The sequence below is a fragment of the Balaenoptera physalus genome, assembly GCF_965194825.1.
Source record: "Balaenoptera physalus genome assembly, chromosome: 15".
Classification (NCBI taxonomy): Eukaryota; Metazoa; Chordata; class Mammalia; order Artiodactyla; family Balaenopteridae; genus Balaenoptera; species Balaenoptera physalus.
In genome coordinates, this window is record NC_138894.1 from 37,155,970 (window position 1) to 37,179,544 (window position 23,575).

The window sequence follows — 23,575 nt, forward strand, 5'->3', positions numbered from 1 at the left end:
TTTGGACAGATATTTTCCAAACCTTGACCAGTATACATTAAGTCACAGTAGAAAGAGCACGATTTGGACTCCCAAGGGCCTGTGTTCTTATCCAGACTGTGGCAACCACCACCTGAGTTCGTTCACTCAACGTGTGAGCATCTAATACATACCAGGCACTGGGACAGATACAAAGATGAACATAACAATCATATAAATAAATGGATACAATATATTTTGATAAGTTTATATCAACAGATGAACAAAATATTTTAATGAAAGATTATATGATCTTTCAGCTCCAAAATTCTATCAATTTAACCTAAATTCCTTTAAGCCTCTTCTTTTTAATTAAGAGGTAGTATCCACAGGTTGCAATTTTCTATTAAAAGATGCTGCCTAAGCACTTAAAAACTTGCAACAATAGTAACAGCTAACATTTATTAAGTACCTACTACGTGCCAAAGGACAGGGGCTTTTTATACCTTTTCTAACTTAATCCTCACAATAATCCCAAGCAGGAAGTAGTATTATCACCATTTTACAGATACGGAAACAAAAGTTCAGAAAGACTAAAGTAACTTACCCCAAATCTCACTCATACAGTAAGAGGAAAACAGGGATTCGAAGCCAGATCTTCTGATTCCAAAGCCTATATTCTCTTTCCACTAAACTGTTTGTCTCTCATTTTCTTTCACTACATAAAAAACATTTCCAGAGATCACCTTCCTAAGAGCACCCAAGAGAAAATTTTTAAGACAGCCGTGAAGTACAAAGTGATCACTGATTGTAAGAAGTATTTTTTTAAACCTGAGTATATGCTGTATACACCCTCCATAACAAAATACAAGAGATTACAAAACTAAAATACAACCACTACTCAAGGTAATAGATATGTGTGACATGAAAACTAGTTAATAAAAACGAACGAGATTCTGTGGTTTCTTCCAACTGTTTTATCTTTACCCTCACTTGGTTCCAACACAATCAAGAAGGCCCAGCATTATTTCTGTGTATTAACATGTTAATTTCACAGGATTATTTAAGTGTATATCACCGAGTATGAGAATATAAAGTGTATATGAAATGCTGTCAAAAGGAAAAAGAATGCAACATAAGCCCACTAAGTCTAGAATACCTAATCATCAACAATATTTAAAGCTATGTTGAAATAATGTAAATTATGCGTTCATTTTTCTGTATAAACTTCATTAAACTCACTTTTTTTGTAAATTGTTTTTCAGGTTATCAATTTTAATTGCAAATCTGAGCCAGCAAACATCCTTGAAAAATGAGTTAAGCCTTTACAACAAATAAAGAAAAAAAATTTTTTGTGCACAATTCCAAAGCTGGTTAGAAAAAGAATTTGAATCAACATAAGTCGCCGGATCCTGCTAACAAATTTTTCTTCAGAACTCCTTCAGATTAAAATATTACTTTCCCCCCAAATTTTGCCTCAGAGCAAATTTTTAAATTAAGAGAAAATAGCTTGAGGTAGCCTTCGTTGTCTACTTCAACTAAAGATCTTGTAATAATATGTCTCCCTTATTCACACTTATCCCAAACAACAAAAGATCTGTTTCAGATGTCCTCCAGGATTCTTGTGTGTGGTACACATTCTCCCCCCACCTTGAACAGAACGGGGCCCAAGCTAGGAATCACGCAAAACTAAATCACTAACGATCCGCATTCTGGATTCCTCTGAGTAATTTGCAAATAAGTATCGGAGCAGTTCACGAGCCCTCGGTATCCCGCACAGAGGTGACACTCTCTTTGCTTTCAGGCCCGCACAAGGCAGGCAGAGGAAACCCCGACCAGCAAAAGCCGCTGGATCGTAGATTCCCTCTTAACCCCAACTCCCCCTTCCCCAGCCCCAAACACAAATACGCTCTTCTCTCCACGCTTCTTGCACAATATCGCTCGCCAAAGGGCTCAGCTCGAGCTCCGCCGCCTCTCTTCCAGGCCCGACGGGAATGGTTACTCCCTCCGCGATGCTCCCTCACCACCGCTTCCTCCGGCTGTCAGGCCTGGTGCGCTCTCGGCAGGCCCTGCGCGGATGGGGAAGGGGCCGCCACGGCCTTGCCAAAGGGCTGTTTTCCTTCCTCCGCCCAGTGCAAACGGCGTCAGGCGGCTCTTCCTGAAGTAGGGTCCTAGCACGGGCCCCGACCCGGCCCTCCGGGGGCAGTGCGGTGAAACGACGCGGTGGCGAGGCAGCCGAGCTCCCTTCCCATCCCGGGGGTCCCCCAACCTCCTCCCGCCCCCGCCGTCAGCCCGCCGCCATTTTGTGCGCAGCCGCTGCGACACAGATACAATAGTCGGCCCGGATTGCAAAGCAAAGGCTCAGGACCTCCACGCTACGGGCTCCCGCCTTCCAGCCCCCTGCTCCCCACAAGGCAGCCGTCCTACCTATGCCTACCCGACTAACAGCCGGATCCCATTTGCGCCCCACACAGTTTAGACTCAGCCTCCAGTCTCGACGCCGAAGAAGCTACCGCCTCCAAAGAGCCGCACGCATGCGCTCCTGTCGAGCCTTTGCGAGCCCTCAGCTGCTCGCGGCGCCTGCGTACCGCCGGCACCGCGCTCGCCCGGAGGCACGAGAAAGGGGCACGAGGAACTCGGTTCCGGAAGGGGGCGCTCTCTCGTGTGGCGTTGCAGGCCTGCCCGGCAAAACTCGGGCACCGGTATCAGCGCCTCTGCCTGTTCTGTGCCTGTCCTGTATTGTCCTGTTCAAATCATGCGCATATGTAGGACCTGCATTGTCTCAGCTCCATGAAGTCTTCCCTGATCATTTTTGCCTTCAATAATACATTAAAATACATAGTATTCATCTGGCATTGGATATCGTAATGCTTTGTATGGTTAAGATTTCGCCTGCCTTTATTCTCTAAACATAGATATAGAAATACTTAATATTTCAATATCAAATCAATAGATATAAATTTGCAATGATGCGAGGCATATCATAGCCACTGAAAACGTCAGGAAATTTGAATTCAATTAAAGCTAACTGAGCTAAAACTTAACACCTGGAAAATCCTTTGAGTCGTTTCATAATAAAAATACCTACCTAATGTGGTAGATAATTTTTACCTTTATTTTACCGATTAAAAACCTTGGGTTGAGAGAATTTGAGTAACTTCTCAAAGTACCTCTACTACGCCAACAAAAAAATTCAATCATTGGGCAAAATCTGGTAGAATACACAAGTCCTGTCCCTTGGATACCATGCAATTCACATCACCTACGAGCAACTGCTAGAACCCAAGTAGATGCATTTCTTTTATTCACATTAAGCATAGAAAAGCCTGAAAGAAAAGTCTTTTATAAAATATATCTTACTGGATTTTCTTTTCAAACTTAAAGTCCTGATAGAGGCAACAAGCCAAAAACAACAAAGAAAAAGCCAAGAAGCTCTCCCAAAACTCCAAATAACCAATGTTAAAGTGTGATTATTTCCTTCCATATATTTCTTTATATTCATACAAACATACCCAAACGTGTTAATTGCATGTAATGGGAAATGTTCTTCATTCTTTTTTTTCCAAAGATTTACACATTGCCCTGCTATTTGCTTTCCTAATTACTGTCATTTCTCCAAGTAAACCATATAAATCCTCTTTTTTTTAATAGTTGCATAAGATTCACAGCATGACTCTATCATCAGTTATTCAACCTGCTGAACATTAAAGTTGTTTTCAGTCTTTTTGATACTTACAAACATTGTTTTATACAAACAGCCTTACCAACTAATATTTTTATTTCCAAAGGTAAGAATCCCAATAGTGAGACAGCTAGATTAAAGGACATGGATAGATAGATAGATATTTAATTTTACTAGATATTGACAGAATACTTTCCAAAAAGCTTATACAAATTCCCACTGTCACTAAATATGTAAAAGAATGACCATTTCTCCACAACCTCACTTCTTTTTCTAAACTGACGTAGTTTAAAAATCAGTGGACCTGTCTGCTTTCTAAGTTTGGTAGAATTCACCTTTGAAATATCTCTTCTGGTGCTTTCTCTAGTGGCTGCTCTTGAACAACTTTCTCTAGATATTTTATGATATATAATTTGATTACAATTTTTTTCTTTCCTCCACAATCATTCCTATAATTTACATTCTCCCAGAAAAGCATCCATTTCATCTAGGTTTTCTAATTCATTTCCCTAGAGTTGGGCAAACTAACTTCTTAAATTCATTTGCTTTATGTTGCCCCCTTACATGGCTTTATTTCTATAGCACATATCACCTTCTAACATACCATATAGTTTAGCTCTTATTATTTCTTATCTATCTCCCTCCACTAGAACATGAGCTCTATGATGTTAGGGATATTTGTCTGTTTTCTTCACTGCTTTATCTCAAATACCTAGAACGATACCTGGCACACAGTAGAAAATCAGTGTATATTTGATGAAAGGGTGAATGACCCTGATGGGTTAAAAAAAAACCTTTAATATTCTTTGCTGGTATTTCTAATGAGCTGATTGTCTCTTTTTTTATCAGGAGATGGTGCTTGTATATAAGGAATATAACCCTTTGTCAAATATGTTGCAATTGGTTTCTCCACATTGATATTTTGTTTCTGAGTGTCTTTTGCCATTATAAAATTTATACGTAATCAAATTTGTCATCTATTCCTTTATGACTTCTAAATGGTGTGGGTTTTTGTTTTGTTTGTTTCTGGTCTAAGAAGGCTCATCTCACCCCCAGAAGCATATACACCTGGAAATTATATAAAAATTCTTCTAAAGTTTCTATATTTTTGCTTACAATTTTATAACTTTATTTTTTACAGTTAGATGTTCAATTAATTTAAGATGTATTCTTTTTGTGACATGAAGTAGCAACCCACCTTTGTTTTCTTCCAAATGTGTTAGATCCATCATGAAGTTTCCAGATATTAAGTAAATCACCATTTTCCCCCTTCACTGAAATGCTCCTTCCCCTTAAAAAACAACAATCAAACATCATTAAATTCCTGTATATAAAAATGGATTTATGGACTCTCTAGTCTATCCTACCAATCTATTTGTCTACCTATGGGCCAGTACCATTTGTTCATTCATTAACTGATCCAACAAATATTACTCGAGGGCCTACTCTATGCCAGGAACCCTTCTGGGTACCAAAGGGTCAGTGGCAAACCAGACAGCAACGCTAACTCCTGCCCTCATGACACCTACAGCCTTGATTGGGGTGACAGACAATAAACAAGTAAGTATGTAGTATGTCAGATGGTGTTAAGTGCTATGGATAAAAATAAGCATAGGGATCAGGACATAGGGAACCAGGAGGTGACAGAAGCTATAATTTAAATAGGATGGTCAAGAAAGGCATCACTAAGAAGGCAGCATGTGAGCAGAAATCTGAATGAAGTGTGGGAATAAGCAGGAGAGATATCCAGGAGGAAGGGTATTACAGGCAGAGTAAATGTAAAACACAAAAGCACTGAGGTGAAAGCCAGCTTGGCATATTTGAGAAACAGCAAGCCAATAAGGCTGCAACAGCATGAGTAAGAGGAGACAGAGGAGATGAGTGGAGGGGAACGGGGAATACTTACAGGCTGTATTAGTCAGCTTGAGCTGCCACAACAAAATACCACTGGCTGGGTGGCTTAAACCACAGGAACTTATTTTCTTACAGTTTTGGGGGCTGAAAGTCCAAAATCAAGGTGTGAACAGGTTTGGTTTCTCCTCAGCCTTCTCTCCTTGGCAGCTGGCCACCTTCTTGCCATGTCCTCATGTGGGCTTTTCTGTATGCCTACACATCCCAGGTGTCTCTCCCTCTTCTTATAAGGACACCAGTCATATTGGATTAGGGCCCACCCATATGATCTCATTTAACTGTAATCACTTCTTTAAAGGAAAATAAAGCATGTAAGGGAAAATGATGAAGCAGGGGCTGGGTAATGCTTTCAATAAGGTAATCAGAGAAGTCCTCCCTGGTGAGGTGACAGCTAAGCAGAGATATAAAGGAAGGGAGGAGGAAAGTCACACAGAGATCTGGAAGAAGAGCTTTCCAATAGAGGACACATCAAGTGCAAAAGCCCTGGGACCGGAGCATGTTGGGTGCGTTTGAGGAATAACATGAAAGCCAGCTCAGCTGAGGTGAAGTGATGTAAAGAAAGAACAAAGTTGAGATAGCAAGGAACCAGATAATGCAAAGCCTTATTAACCCCTTACGGCAATATAGAACACGGAATAAAACCCTAGATTAGGAATCAAAAGAGTTACCTTTCTAGTCCCTGCTCTGATACTAATCTCACTGGATTTCAATTTCTTATAAGGGAGGGGACTAGATTAGCTTGCCTATAAGATGTGAGCCTGGAAATCTCCTGTAAACTGAAAGATGCTCACCAATATTCATGGCATTCCAAAGCAAAATATATTTTTACCCTTAGAGCCTACTGTATTCATGCTTTTATGCCAAGCTTTTACGTCATCTAGTCTCTTTGGACCACTTACGGAAATTCTCATTCCCATCTAAAAATGTCAATATTCTTAACAGAAAAAAAAGGTATGCTACCCCACATCCTCTTCTCACCATTACTCTATTTTACAATTCCCCATCCTCTACTTTTACCCACTCTGTTTTCTGATTGGCCAGACAAGTCCTGAGCAGCTCTATCCAAAGCTCAGCTTCTGCCTGTTCAGCATAGCCACAGCTCAATGCCTGAACGTATTAGAAAAAGAAGAGTCATCACAAACTGTTTCCTGTGATTTGTTAACATAAATGGGGCTTTGTTTCAATGACATAAGAATCTCATCACCATTTCATCTCAATTGCAACTGTCCTAATAAATAGGATTTGGGGGGCAACCATTGCCTTCCTTCTGTCTTTAGAATCCAAATCCAACGACTGGGATAGACACAGGGCCATGATGAAAGTTTGAGAAATCCCACAACATTTCATGTCCTGCAATAGAACATAAACATCGAGAATACTTAGTTCTGATACTTGAATTTTGCAGCATTCATGCCAGACTATAAGGTGTGTACCCAGGTATAACATATATAGAATTTTAGAAACTAACTCAAGAAAACAAGCAGTTGGGACTTCCCTGGTGGCACATTGGATAAGACTCCATGCTCCCAATGCAGGGGGCCTGGGTTCGATCCCTGGTCAGGGAACTAGATCCCACATGCATGCTGCAACAAAGGAGCTGGCGAGCCGCAACTAAGGAGCCCTCCTGCCACAACTAAGACCTGGTGCAACCAAATAAATAAATAAATATTAAAAAAAAAAAACAAGCAGTTATTTTTCTGAGTTTTTGTCAAAGCTAGTGCAATGGTGACCAGAAATCTGTTTGCCTCTTCTTGTTAAGGTGGTTTCTAAACCTGTCCACAAATTCTTTGATACATTTCGCTTCACAAGGTGGAGCCTAATTCCACTTCCTCTGAATGTAGGTCAGACTTAGCAGATTGTTTCTAATGAATAGAATGTGGTGCAAGTGATGCTATGTGACTTCCAAGGCTAGGTCATGAAAAGGGTAGCCTCTGACTGACCCTCCCTTCTCTCCCTTGGATTACTCATACCAGGGAACGCCAGCTGCTATGTCATGAGGACATCCAAACAGCCTTTGAGAGGCCCATAAGGAGAGAAATTAAAGCCTCCAGCCAACAACCACCACCAAATTGGCAGCCATTTCATTGAGCCACTTGGGAGACAGAACCTCCAGCCACAGTGAAGCATAAATGACTGCAGCTTAAATCAACATCCTGAAAGCAATCTCATGACGGACCCTAAGGAGGAACTACCCAGTTATGAATTCCTTATCCATAGAAATGGTAAGGATAAAAAAGTATAGTTTTGGGACTTCCCTGGTGGTCCAGTGGGTACGACTAAAAGCTCCCTATGCAGGGATCCCTGGTTTGATCCCTGGTCAGAGAACTAGATCCCATATGCAAGCCGCAACTAAGAGTTCGCATGCCGCAACTAAGAAGTCTGCATGTCGCAACACATGCCACAACTAAGAAGCCTGCATGCTGCAACTAAGATCCTGCATGCTGCAACGAAGACCCATGCCGCCAAAAATAAATAAATAAATAAAATAAATATTTTTTTTAAAGTATATTTTTGTTTTGCGCCATTAGGTTTTAGGGTAATTTTTTATGTAGCCGACATAACTAATGCATTTGTTATCTGAAGATTGGGGTCTCAATTCATTAAAAATACAAATCAAAAGTATGATAGGGCTTCCCTGGTGGCGCAGTGGTTGAGAATCTGCCTGCCAATGCAGGGGACACGGGTTCGAGCCCTGGTCTGGGAAGATCCCACATGCCGCGGAGCAGCTGGGCCCGTAAGCCACAATTACTGAGCCTGCGCGTCTGGAGCCTGTGCTCTGTAACAAGAGAGGCCGCGATAGTGAGAGGCCCGTGCACCACGATGAAGAGTGGCCCCCGCTTGCCACAATTAGAGAAAGCCCTCGCACAGAAACGAAGACCCAACACAGCCAAAAATAAATAAATAAATAATAATTTTTTTAAAAAAGCATGATATATCAATCAGTGAACAAAGACCTGGGATTTAGAAACAATAGAATTTTGACTTGAACTCTAATTTAAGCAATAATAATAGTTTCCACAAGCATCAAATGAGAATAATCATTTACCTTCAGGATTTTCATCTTATGAATTCCTTACCCCTATACATTCTGTGTAGAGTCTACATACCAGCTACAAAAGCAATTCCAGAAAAAGATCCACTTCAAGAGTGGAAGCATGAAGAGTTCTATAGACATACTGCCCAGTGAACCAAACATACTGGTGAAAATTATTTTTAAAAATCAATCATTTAAAGTGTCTGTAAATTGTCCTAAGTTTAGATGGCAAATGAAGAAATATTTATTCAAGAAAATCTACTAAATCTTGATAAGAAGTGAGAGTTTGTGGCAGTTTACCCATGGCCCACTCACTTGCCACTCCCACCAATCTCAGTGTGATGGAAGCTCTACTCCAGTTGCTGCTGATAAGAGGATGGGGCTCCCTCTTCCCCTAACTCCCAAGGGATATGGCATCCCCCCCCCATCAAGAAGGATGGGCCACCAACATTTCTGTTCCTTCCCAGCTCTGTGCTATAGAGGCTAAATTTCAGGCAAGTGCAGCACAGAGGTTTAGGGCTCCCTTCTTAAGCCCAGACCACACGCATAAATTGGAGGCTCAATCCCAGATGAAGCAGGCCAAAAATACTGTGGCCTTAATTGCCCTTGTCCCAATCTGTTGGTAGGACAGAGATTTTACTCCAGGAGAGGCAAGCCAAGAAGACCAGAGGCTACTGCCCCCACCCAAAGTCCTGTTCATAAGCAGAGTTGTCATTCCAAAAGAAGTGGGCCACTGTCCCCAACACCTGCTCTGGAGCAGTGCCTCAGAGATTTTGCCTAGGGAGGAAGGCAGTCATAACAACAGAGAGCTCTTAAGCTCTCCTCAGAGGAAATGACTTTATTTAAAGCAGTGTAGGTAAGTTCAAACCTACACTGGCAATCTCAGAAATAATGGAGAAATTGGGTAAGAAATTAAGAGGAAGGCTGATAGCTTCATAATATCAGCAAGCTAAACTGGTAGATCAGCAAGTTTAACAGAGAGAACCAGGGAAAGAAAAAGTTAAAATAGCCTCCTGGGGACAGAAGACATGTCAGAGACTAGTCTCAAAAAGTACACCAGCCAAGGAGCCCAAATTGAATTGGACCAGATTATAAAGAAATTTATGTCCAAAACAATAGAGAAATCAGCCTAAAAGCTGGATGTGATACCAACAGAGGCAGACAGCTTAACAGAGAGATCAGGGAAAGAGACAGTCAAAGAGAGCACTGCTAAAACACTGTCATCCCAGAGCAACTTGTGCACATTGAAGGCTATAATCTCTAAGGAGCAAGTACAGAGTCTGCACACTGCAGGGGCAACAGACTTCACTAAAATAGTTAAGTCACTAAACAAATAAATAAATAAACAACAACAAACAAGTCCCAGGGGAGAAGGAGAATCAGTATCAGATTTGCTACAGTATATTACCTTAAGTGTCCAGTTTTCAATGACAAAAAATTACAAGACATACAAAGAAACAGGATGTATGACTAACTCATACATAGGAAAATAGATAGGCAACAGGAACTGGCTGTGAGAGGCCCCAGATATTGGATTTAACAGACAAAGATTTCATAATAACCATTATAAACATATTGAAAGAGCTAAAGAAAACCATGCTAGAAGAAGTAGACAAAGGTATGACAACATTGCAACAAATAGAGAATGTCAATAAAGAGAGAGAAGTAACTTTTAAAAAGAACTACATGAACATTGTGGAGATAAAAAAGCACAATAACTAAAATGACAAGTTCACTAGAGGGGCTCAACAATAGGTTTGAACTAACAAAAGAAAGAATCAGCTCTCTTGAAGATAGACCAATGGTAATTATGCAACCCAAAGAACAGAGGGAAAAAAAGAATGAAGAAAAGTTAACAGAGCCTCAGAGAAATGTTGGATACCAGTAAGTGCACCAACATATGCATAATGTAAGTACCAGAAGAAGAGGAAAGAGGAGACAGAGAAAAGAGCAGAAAAAAAAAAAATTGAAGACATAATGTCCAAGTGCTTTCCAAATTTCATGAAAAACATTATTCCACACGTACATGAAGCTCGACCAAGTCATGTAAACACAAATATATCCACACACAAACATATCATAGTAAAAATGTTGAAAGACAAAGACAAAAAGAATTTTGAAAGCAGCAGTACAAAAACAACTCATCGCATACTGATTTCTCATCAGAAACAATGGGGGCCAAAAGGCACTGGAATGACATATTCAAAGTATTAAAGGAAAAAAATTGTCAACCAAGAATCTTCTATCCAGCAAATCTATCTTTCAAAAATGAAAGTGAAATAAAGACAGTCCAAACAAACAAAAACTGAGAATTTGTTGCAAGAAGACCTATCTTATAAGAAATGCAAAAGGAAGTTATTAAGGTGGAAAACAAGAGACTGCAGACAGTAATTCAAATCCTTATGAAAAAGCAAAGATACCAGTAAAGGTAATTACGAAAGACAATATAAATGCCTATTTATTCTTCTTTCTTCTCTTAAGTGATTTAAAAATCAACTTTTAAAACAACAGGTATATAATTGTTTTGTTGGCCTACAACACACAGAAATGTAATCTATTTGACAATAATAGAAGGAAGTGAATGGAAGCAAATTTGTATTTCAGTAAGGTAATGACACCAGGTGGTAACTTGAAAACACAGGAACAAATGAGGAGAACCAAAAATGGTAAATAAGAAGATTAGTATAACAAACTCTATAAATATACACTTGCTGTCCTTTCTTCTCTCAGCTTCCCTAAAAGACATAAAATTATATAAAGTAATACTTATAACAATATATTTTGGGGTTTGTAACATATATAAAGTAACGTTATTTTAAAAGCACCAAAAAGGGGAAGAGGCACTAGAGCTACACAAGAGTAATGCTTTTAAATATCACTACAAATAAGTCAGTATAAATCTGAATGGATTCTGAAAAGTTAAAATGTACATGGTAAACCCTAGAGCAACAACTAAGGAAATAATTCAAAAATATCTATATAATGAAAAAAATTATTAAAAGAATTAAGATATTACAGTAGGAAAACATCCACATGATACAAAAGAAAGCAATAAATGAGGGAAATAGTTATGAGACTAACAGAAAATTAAAAGTAAAACAGCAGAAATAAATCCAATCACATAAATAATAACATTGTATGTGAATGGATTAAAGAATCCAGTCAAAAGGCAGAGATCATCAAAATAGATAAAAATATATCTCCAAATATATTTTGTCTGTGGGACACACACTTTAGACTCAAAGATACAAATAGGTTGAAAGTAAAAGGATGGAAAAACATATATCAAGCAAATAGCAATAATAAAAAGCTGAGGGCTTCCCTGGTGGCGCAGTGGTTGAGAATCTGCCTGCCAATGCAGTGGACACGGGTTCGAGCCCTGGTCTGGGAAGATCCCACATGCCGCAGCGCAACTGGGCCCGTGAGCCACAATTACTGAGCCTGCGCGTCTGGAGCCTGTTCTACGCAACAAGAGAGGCCGCGATAGTGAGAGGCCCGCGCACCGCGATGAAGAGTGGCCCCCGCTCACCGCAACTAGAGAAAGCCCTCGCACAGAAACGAAGACCCAACACAGCCAAAAATAAATAAATAAATAAATAAATAAATAAATAAATAAATAAATAAATAAATTTTTTTTAAAAATGAGAAAGACTGATAGTGTCTATAGTGGTGATGAGCATGTGGGGAACTAAGCAGCCTCACATGCTGGTGAATATGTAAACTGGTAGAGCCGTTTTTAGAGGGCATTCTAATGGCATCTTTAAAAATATGCACATAGCCTTTAAACCAGGGAGTATAATTCATTTAAGCAATTCCAGTACTTACCATGGTACCTGGTATATAAGGAATCATTAAGCATGTGAAAATTGAGATTATCAGGTAAGATTTCCTGGAAAAGACAAAAGTTTGAGCTGAACCTTCAAGGATGGCTAGGGTTTGAATCAGTGAGGAGAAAAAGAAGGATATTCTAGGAGAAAGAAAAGATGAGTCACAGTGGCTCAAAGAGGCAGGATAAATATGGTAAATTGGCATTAGCCAGGCTTCAGTGAAAAAGAAAAGTAGGAAGTTAGAGAGTACGAAATGGAAATTTCCTCACACATGAGGTCCACCTCCTACTTTAGGACCCAAATAGATTCCACCTCCCCTAATACCCCCATACCCAGAATTAATTGCTAGCTCCATTGCACTTCCATAGCCCCTGAGGGAAACCTCTTTACCACTGGATCTCAAACTTTATCCTGTATCAGAATCACCTGGTGGGTTTATTAAACACAGATTGCTGAGTTTCTGATTCAGTAGGTCTGGGGACCACAATTTGAGAGCCACTGCTCTAGCCAAATTGACCTCCTTCGAATTGCTAAAATACCATTATAGTGAGCAGCTGTTATTTTTGCCTTCGCAGCATTCATCCTGCCTTCTTCCAGTAACCAAATCCTTTTCCAGAAGGGAACCACTTCTAAATAGTTTAGGTGTGGCTGATCTGCCTCCCCTGACCATAGTAGACACATGACCAGTCAGAATATTCCATTCCCATGGTCACAGTAGTTGATTCAGGAATGAGGACAGAGCCAATCAGAATCTTCTCTGGGATTTTTCTGCCAGACTTATCAGAGAAGAAGCTCTCTTTCTGCCAAGGTTGCTAAGCTGATAACATGTGAGTCTTGAGCTTCTGGTGGCCCTCATGACTACCAAATGGAGGAAACCTATTAGAGAGAAAAGGAGGACGTAGATGACATCACTTGAGCCCTTATATCCAGGCATGCCCAAAACCAGTCTATTCCACAGCCCTGTCAGTTCCATGTGTAAATAAATTCCCATTTTCTTTAAGCCAGTTTGAGTTGGGTATTTGTCACTTGCAAACCAGAGTCCTAACTAATATATAAATTAATATGGAAAAGGGGAGGGGTGGCAATGATAGACCTTACAGTATGGAATGCCATGAGGATTCTTCTATCCCTGGCTGGGAAGTAACAAGTCTTATTCTGTGGTTACAAAGGAGCTCGTTAAAACTGCTGTAACTTGGAACACTGACTTTGTGCCTATCAAACCTAAAGCTTTAGAGGATTTTAGAAAATTTTAGATGTGAACACATGACTTAGGTTGTTCCAATCAGACTAAGGGAAAATATTTATTTCATTTTAGTTGAAAGACCCTCCCTGCCTCTATTCCAAGAAATCACCAAGGAAGTCTCTGGTGCTCTCCACAGTTACTGGCAGCTTCCCTGCCACCACAAGAAGCCCGTCTTAGGATGAAGCCTCTACTGATAACAGCAGATGAAGAGAGGAATAAACCTGGGTCTATAATGACATAAAGGAGCCATTGCTAATGTTTAGCAGTTTGAAACCCACCCTACTGCTGAACTTTCGGTTACATAAGACAATAAATTTGTTTGAATTGTTTTTTTCTGTATCTCAAAGTCAAAAACTATTCTAAGTCATATAATAGGCCACTTCTGGAATATAATTCTTGCAGGAAAGAACAGGCTTCAGTCAAACTGGTCCATCTGAAAGCAAATAGGAAATACGATAGATAGCCTTGCAAAGAGGTACCTTTATTGCCTAGACAGAAATCCCAAAATGGTGTGAGTCAGATATAATAACCTTCCTAGGGTGCAAAAGCCAAAACTTCTACTGCATGCTAAAGTAAAGAAGGAGACACAATGGGAAATCTGATCAGAATCCAGGAAGAGCCAAAGAACCAGGACAGCTGAAGGGCCAAGGTCCTTCCTGCCTCCTCCAGCCCACCCCAAACGGCTCTAGGTGGGACGAAGGTAAATACCACATAGGTGAGCCAGTCTCTGGGATGCAGACTGGGGACAAGTGGAAGATAAGCTGTGCCTCCCCACCTCAAAGCTGCCTGAAGACAGAGGCCAAGACTGAAACAGTCAAACTGATTGAAGGAGCTTAACAGAGAAAGAGGTCTATTCCTAAGGAAGAGAAATGAGCTTTCCCATTCAATATCGATGGGGATGCAGTCTTTCTAGAAGGCAATTTAGCTTAACAAAAACCTTTTTAAAAAAAATATTGTGGCCACGCCTCGTGTCTTGAAGGATTTTAGTTCCCCAACCAGGGATGGAACCCGGGCCCCCAAAGTAAAAGCACCGAGTTCTAACCACTGGACCACCAGGGAATTTCCAAAAAAAACCTCTTTAAAAAATGTATCCACCCCTTGGACCTAGAGTCTGTCATACAGAGTGAAGTAAGTCAGAAGGAGAAAAACAAATACCATATGCTAACACATATATATGGAATCTAAAAAAAAAAAAAAAAGGTTCTGAAGAACCTAGGGGCAGGACAGGAATAAAGATGCAGACTTAGAGAATGGACTTGAGGACACGGGGAGGGGGCAGGGTAAGCTGGGACGAAGTGAGAGAGTAGCATGGACATATATACACTACCAAATGTAAAACAGATAGCTAGTGGGAAGCAGCTGCATAGCACAGGGAGATCAGCTCGGTGCTTTGTGACCACCTAGAGGGGTGGGATAGGGAGGATGGGAGGGAGATGCAAGAGAGAAGAGATATGGGGATATATGTATACGTATAACTGATTCACTTTGTTATAAAGCAGAAACTAACACACCATTGTAAAGCAATTATACCCCAATAAAAATTTTTAAAAAATGTATCCACCCTGGATATAGCAATTTTATATATAGGAATTGATCCTAAAGAAATGAAGACTTATAAATAACAAATGCTGGAGAGGGTGTGGAGAAAAGGGAACCCTCCTACCCTGTTGGTGGGAATGTAAATTGGTGTAGCCACTGTGGAGAACAGTATGGAGGTTCCTTAAAAAACTGAAAATTGAGCTGCCATATGATCCAGCAATTCTAATCCCGTGCATATATCCAGAGAAAACCATAATTCGAAAAGATACATGCACCCCAATGTTCATTGCAGCACTATTTACAATAGCCAAGACACGGAAGCAACCTAAGTGTCCATCGACAGATGAATGGATAAAGAAGATGTGGTACATATGTACAATGCAATATTACTCAGTCATAAAAGAGAGTGAAATAATGCCATTTGCAGCAACGTGGATGGACCTACGGATTGCCATACTGAGTGAAGTAAGTCAGACACAGAAAGACAAATATCATATGATATCGCTTATATGTGGAATCTAAAATATGGTACAAATGAACTTATTTACAAAACAGAAATAGAGTCACAGATGTAGAAAACAAACTTATGGTTGACAGGGTTATTATTATTTTTTTTTTTTTAGTTTATTTATTTATTTATTTATTTATTTTGGTTGTGCCGCGTGGCCTGAGGGATCTTAGTTCCCCACCAGGGATTGAACCCAGGCCCCCTGCAGTGGAAGCACGGAGTCCTAACCACTGGACAGCCAGGGAACACCCGTATTTTTTATTTTATTTTATTTTTATTGGAGTATAGTTGATTTACAATGTTGTGTTAGTTTCAGGGGTACAGCAAAGTGAATCAGTTATACACATACATATATCCACTCTTTTTTAGATTCTTTTCCCATATAGGTCATTACAGAGAATCGAGTAGAGTTCCCTGTGCTATACAGTAGGTCCTTATAAGTTACCTATTTTATATACAGTAGTGTGAACAGTATATGTCAATCCCAACCTCCCAATTTACCAAGTAAGTCAGAAAGAGAAAGACAAATACCATATGATATCACTTATATGTGGAATCTAAAATATGACACAAATGAACTTATCTACGAAACAGAAACAGATTCACAGACATAGAACAGACCTGTGGTTGCCAAGGGGGAAGGGAGTCGGGGGAGGGTTGGATTGGGAGTTTGGGACTAGCAGATGCAAACTACTATATATAGAATGGGAAATATATTCAGTATCCTGTAATAAACCATAATGGAAAAGAAAGAAAGAAATGAAGACTTAACTATACTATGAGAACATTCTCATAGTATTCAAAATGGCCAATCACTGGAAACAACTTAAATGTCCCCAAATTGCCAAAGTTATATCTTTCGTTTCACAAATACTTCTTAATTTATTTATTCTATATGTCTTCTATATGCCAGGCATTGTGCTAAGCACTGGGGATGCAACACATCAAGTTACGTGCAAACATCAAGAGTGTTCAGAAACTTTTATACCAATTTGACAGAGCAGTTTTATGTCTGTTAAATCTAATAAAATGTGAGGCTTGTACTTTGTATACCTTTGTTAATTATTTCATTTTTTCCAGTAACTTATTTTTATTGTATCTAACAAAAAATACCTGATTGGGTCCAGGAAACCAGCTGGTCTGGCCAAAGATCATAGCAGAGACTAAGACGCTGGCATTGAAAACAGTAAGACAAGAAAGACTTGAGATTTTTAAGAGGAAAAACTGGTATGGTTTGGTAATACAGTAGATAGAGGGGAGAGGTGAAATATGCAGCAATGGTGATTCCTAAGTTTATGGCTTATTCAGTGGGACAGATGATCTTGCTATTCACTTAGACAGGGAACGCTGGAAGACTGCCAGGTTTGGGGGAGAGGGGATTCATTAGTTCTGTCTAGCTTGGATATGCAGAGTTGGAGGTGTCTTTGACACAATTAGAAGTGCTAAATAGGCAGTTAGATACCTAGGCTGGGGCTCAGAAGAGGCTTAGGAGATGTAAATTTGGAAGTCACTGGCATGTATCTAATAATTGAAGCTGAAAACCATGGATGAGATGACCTGGGGAGATAATATTGAGTGAGAAGAGCAGACGGCCAAGGCCAAGTGTTGAGAATAGGCAATAATGAATAACTATGAAGAAAAGGATGAGCATGCAGCAATAATTGAGGACAGACCACATAACTGTTTTATATTCATATAATAGAATATTATTAACCTATTACATTTTTAAGATTTGTACGATTAGTTGAAAAAGTTTAAAGTATCTATAGTATGTTCCCGTTTTTAAACAACAAAATATATATGCAATCATATATCCAAAAGTATATGTCATAAAAAGCCTGGTGTTAACAGTGGAAGAGATTGAGAGGGTTTTTTTCCTGCTTATTGTTATTTCTACTTTTTTTTTTTTTTTTTTTACAATGACCACAGTTTTTTCCTCATGCCGAAGCAAAAAATTTTGCAAAACTTATGTGTCCATCAAGACACAGTTCTCAGATTTAAAATTCTACCTGAAACACAGAATAAGAGCCCTCAAGTTTTGACTAAAGATTGCCAAAGTCACATAAGGATTCTTTGAAAATACAATCTCTCAGGCATGCTAAATTTCTATTTTTTTCTGGCTTGACACCTATTGCAACTACATACTAGCACCAAGGGAAAAAAAACAATTTACAAAAAAATTCACAAAATCAGAAAGTGTGGAAAACGTTATTAAAGAGTAAATTATCAAGGAAAATATTTGTAAAGCATATTTCGAACAAAGGACTAGTTTCCCAACACAGCACCTATAATCAAAAGGAAAAAGAAACTCATTGTTATTCTTATCAGATTAGCATAGATCAAAAAGTATGACTTACGTTGGTTAGAGTGTGGGTGACCAGCACCCCCATATATATATATTTTTTTCTTCAGCTAAGATAGCAAGAGAGACAATTTATGGTACACATGTTACATTCAGTCACAACTGAGAACAGAACTAGTCCAGAATGTCCCAGGTCCAGGGCAAAGGACCAAAAGAGGCTGTTTTGATAAGAGCAAGGTGGGTCTCTCAAAGGTGGTCAAGGCCATCAGAATGGCCATAGATGTTTCAGATCCATTGAGACAAGTTCTAGACAGTAGGCATGCAGTCCAACAATTTGTACCAGCGTCCCTGGCCTCTGGCTTCCCTCGTTTCTGCTCCTGTGGCTTCCCTGGGTGTAAGAGTTTACTCGGACATCCGCTTCAACTTTCTTTTGCGCTTCGGCATGCGCATTCGCATCTTCCTCTACTCCGGTCCTATGGCGCGGAGGTTTATCAGATGATGGCGCTAAGGCCGAGAGCAGCACCCCCATATATTTCTATTTGGAGTGTAAACTGTTGTGATCTCTATGGAGGACAATTTGGCGATATCTATCAAAATTACAAAAGCACATGCTCTTTGAAACAGCAATTCCTAGGAATTACTAGGAATTCTACTACTAGGAATTTATCCTGGTGAGGTACTCATAATTGTACAAACATATAAGATTATTCACTGAGCAATATTTGTAACTGCAAAAAAAATTGAGAACATCCTAAATATCCACCAGTAAAAAATTAGTTTAAAAACTATGGTACATTCAACAAATAAAAATACTGTGAAATTGTAGAAATGACCAAGGAATCTGTAGAATGATCAAGAATAATCCCTGAGCTATATTTAGTGACAAGCAAAAAATAAGAGGCAGAACAGTGTGTGCAGTGGGTGGCTGGAGTATAGCCTTTTATACCTTTTAAATTTGAACCATTTAAATACATTGCCTATTCAAAATAATTTTTTAAAAGAATGTAATTTTTAAAAGTTCTCTCAGATTTAAAGCTCACACACACACACACACATACACACAGAAATTAAATAAATAAATACAGTAGTAATTCCAGAAAAAAGATAAAGATGCCCATTACACTAGTTTCCTGGGCTGTAATAATAAATCACAGGGAGCAGCTAAGCCCGTGTGCCACAACTACTGATCCTGCACTCTAGAGCTCGCGAGTCACTACTACTGAGCCCACGTGCCACAGCTACTGAAGCCTACACACATAGAGCCAGTGCTCCGCAGCAAGAGAAGCCACCGCAGTGAGAAGCCCCCTCGACACAACTGGAGAAAGCCTGCGCGCAGCAACGAAGACCTAACGTAGCCAAAAATAAATAAATAAATAAATAAATAAATAAATAAATAAATAAATAAATTTATGAAATCAATCAATCAATCAATCACAAAATGGGTGGCTTAAAACACAGAAATGTATTCTCACATTTCAGGAGACCAGAAATCGAAAAGCAAGGTATTGCCAGGATTGGTTACTCCTGAAAGCTCTGAGGGAGAAATAGGGACATGTCCCTCTTTCCCAACTTCCAGTGGTCACTGGCAATCCTTGGCTTGTAAATACATTACTACAACCTCTGCCTTCATCTTCACATCACCTTCTTTTCTTTGTGGCTGTGTGTGTCCTTTCTGCCCTTATCAGAATGCTTTCATTGGAATTTGGGCCCACCCTAATCCAGTATTATCTCATCGGGATCCTTGGTTACAGCTGCAAAGACTCAATTTCCAAATGAGTTCACATTCTAAGCTTCCAGGCAGACATGAATTTTGAGGAATGCCGTTCAATCACTATACCCATTTTCCCTGCTTTTTTTGGCATTACATTGCAGGTCCTAGCTAATGAGGTAAGACAAGAAAAAAAACACAACAGTATAAATTGTAGCAATTTTTTTTTTTTTTGGATCTCTCTCCTAAGGCAAAGAAAACAAAAGCAAAATTAAACAAATGGGACCTATTTAAACTTAAAAGCTTTTGCACAGCAAAAGAACCATTGACAAAATGAAAAGACAACCTACTGAATGGGAGAAGATATTTGCAAATGATATGACTGATAAAGGGTCAATATCCAAAATATATAAACAGCTCATACAACAATATTAAAAAAAAAAAAACCAAACAACTTGACTTAAAAATGGGCAGAAAAAAAAAAAAAGAAAAAAAAATGGGCAGAAGAACTGAATAGACATTTTTCTAAAGAACACAAACAGACAACCAACAGGCACATGAAAAGATGCTCAACATCACCAATCATCAGAAAACGCAAATCAAAACCACAATGAGATAGCACCTCACACCTGTCAGAATGGCTATCATCAAAAAGACCACAATAACAAATGTTGGTGAGGATTTGGAGAAAAGGGAACCCCTGTATACTGTTGGTGGGAATGTAAATTGGTGCAGCTACTGTGGGAAACAGTATGGAGGTTCTTCAAAAAACTAAAAATAGAACTACCATATGATCCAGCAATTCCACTCCAGGGTATATATCTGAAGAAAACAAAAACATTAATTTGAAAAGATACATGTACCCCAATGTTCACAGCAGCATTATTTTTTTTTAACATCTTTATTGGAGTATAACTGCTTTACAATGGTGTGTTAGTTTCTACTGTATAACAAAGTGACTCAGCTATACATATACATACATCCCCATATCTCTTCCCTCTTGCGTCTTCTTCCCACCCTCCCTATCCCACCCCTCTAGGTGGTCACAAAGCACCGAGCTGATCTCCCTGTGCTACGCGGCTGCTTCCCACTAGCTATCTATTTTACATTTGGTAGTGTATATATGTCAGTGCTACTCTCTCACTTCGTCCCAGCTTACACTTCTCCCTCCCTGTGTCCTCAAGTCCATTCAATACGTCTGCGTCTTTATTCCTGTCCCACAGCACATTATTAACAATAGCCAAGACAAGGAAGCAACCTGTGTCCATCAATAGATGAATGGATAAAGAAGATATATATGTACACAATGGTATGCTACTCAGCCATAAAAAAGAATGAAATTTTGCCATTTGCAACAACATGGATGGATCTGGAAGGTATGTTTAGTAAAATGAGTCAGAGAAAGACAAATACTGGATGCTTTCACTTATATGTGGAATCTAAAAAAGAAAACAAACAAATGAATTTAACAAAAAAAAAACAGATTCACAGATATAGAAAACAAACTAGTGGTTACCAGTGGGGAGAGGGAAGGGGAAGGGGCAAGATAGGGGTATGGGATTAAGAGGTAGAAACTACTCTGTATAAAACAAGGGGACTTCCCTGGTGGCACAGTGGTTAAAAATCCGGGTTTGAGCCCTGGTCTGGGAAGATCCCACGTGCCGCGGAGCAACTAAGCCCGTGCACCACAACTACTGAGCCTGCACTCTAGAGCCCGTGAGCCACAACTAGTGAGCCCGTGTGCCACAACTACTGAAGCCCACGTGCCTAGAGCCTATGCTCTGCAACAAGAGAAGCCACCGCAATGAGAAGCCTGCTTACTGCAACGAAGAGTAGCCTCCGCTCACTGCAACTAGAGAAAGCCCGCACACAGTAAGGAAGACCCAAAGCAGCCAAAAATAAATTAATTAAAAAAAAGTAGAATAAAATAAATAAGCTACAAGGATATATTGTACAGCATAGGGAGTATAGCCAATATTTTATAACAACTATAAGTGGAGTATAATCTATAAAAATTTTAAATCACTATGTATTTCAATTTTTTAAAAACCCTAAAAAAATATTATCCTGAAATGATTAAATAAGTAAGCATAGTATCCTTTAAAAAAAAAAACCTTCTGGATTATTGAAAAGGTCTTTCTTCTATACAGATAGCAAATATCTATAAAATAAAAATCTATTCTGCTTTAATCTGTCTTTTTATTTTCTTGTTTCACTTTCTGGAATATAACAACCCTAAACCCTTTAATAAAAGTCTTCCATATAAATAAACAAAATTCATGCCATCGTCTCTTCAGTGACTTATCTAAGGGTGGAAGATAGGGAAACATGACTGACAGAAAAATAAAAAGCTATTAAATGCCACCTACACCAAAAGCAACTATTTGATTTAAAAGTTTGGTTTTTGGGGTTTTTTTGTTTTTGTTTTTGTTTTTGTTTTTGCTGCACCACGTGACTTGCAGGATCTTAGTTCCCCGATCAGGGATCCAACCGACGCCTCCTGAAGTGGAAGTGTAGAGTGCTAACCACTGGACCGCCAGGGGATTCCCTAAAAGTTTTTTTGTTTTTTGTTTTTAACGAGAAAATCCTCAAACAGTTAACTCATCTGCTTAATAAATTAAAACAATGTAACTCTATACATGAGTAGAAAAATTTGAAACCTTAATTCCATAAAGATTTAACATTTTTCTATGCCAGGCATTGTTTTAAGTGCTTTTACACATATCAATTCATTTAATCCTGAGAATAAGCCAATGAAGTGGGCACTATTATTATCCCTATTTTACAGACAAAGGAACCAAGGCACAGAGTTAAGCAATTTGCTGAATGTCACACAGTTAATAACTGGTGGTCTCTAATTGAACTCAAGCAGTAGGGCTCCATAACCCATGCCCTTCACCACTTTGTTATATTGTTTTCCTCTGATAATGTTTTGGTGGAATCAGAGAAAGGGTCAGAGGTCAGAAAAGAGAGAAAAGGAGGGCAGAAAGCTAAGGAGGCAATACTGACACCTGTTAAAGTCTGAGAAACAAATATCTAACTCATTTAACAATATTGCTCTTTTTTTTTTTCTCAGCTTTGTTGAGGTAACTTGACAAATAAAATTGTAAGACTTTTAAAGTGTACATCATGATGATTTGACATAGATATAATTGTGAGGCTTCCTCCCACCTAGTTAATTAACACATCCATCACCATATAACATCCACCATCACATACATGTGTATATATACATATATATTGATATATTTAAATTAACACAACAAAGTTTATTTTTTGTTTGTGCTACCCATCCAATGCAGTTTGGTAGAGGGTTCTGTTCCAAGTAGTCATAGAGTGTCCATGTCCATGGAACCAAGAAATGGTTCCTTCTTGTGACACTGCCATCTCAACATGTGGCTTTACATATATATATTTTACTAAGATCCTTATATATTTTTTTATATATATTATATATATTATACTCTATATAGTGATGCATATATTAATTAACACTATATATTGTATATATCTATATAAATGGTATATATACTAGATTCACACACATATATATTATGAGAATATTTGTTTCACTCTCTTGGTAAATTTCAATTATACAATACAGTGTTATCAACTATAGTTACGTTTTATATTAGATCCTTAGAACTTATTCCTCTTATAGCTAAAAGTTTGTACCCTTTTACCAACCTCTCCCTATTTCCCTCACCCCCCAGTCCCTGGAAACTACTTTTCTACTCTCTGTTTCTATGAGTTTGAGGTGTTTTTTTAGATTCATATATAAGTGATACCACAATATTGTTCTTTAACATGTATGAAATCCTTCGCCTAAACAATAAGCAAGCATTGCAAAAATTTACCACAGC

General features: G+C 38.9%; 1 protein-coding gene across 11 annotated transcripts in view; it reads right to left on the reverse strand.

Annotated features, from left to right (window-relative positions):
* The window catches only part of ZNF638 (zinc finger protein 638), an 88,669-nt gene extending 86,144 nt beyond the window's left edge, over positions 1 to 2,525 (reverse strand). For 7 of the 11 annotated variants that reach the window (XR_014253679.1, XR_014253680.1, XR_014253681.1 and 4 more), the window contains exon 1: positions 2,386 to 2,525. The gene's annotated coding sequence lies outside the window, so the exon portion shown is untranslated. The remainder of the gene's footprint in view (positions 1 to 2,385) is intronic. The other 4 variants (XM_082425967.1, XM_082425974.1, XM_082425970.1 and 1 more) reach the window with 3 other exon arrangements.
* Between the last annotated feature and the right edge of the window lie 21,050 nt (positions 2,526 to 23,575).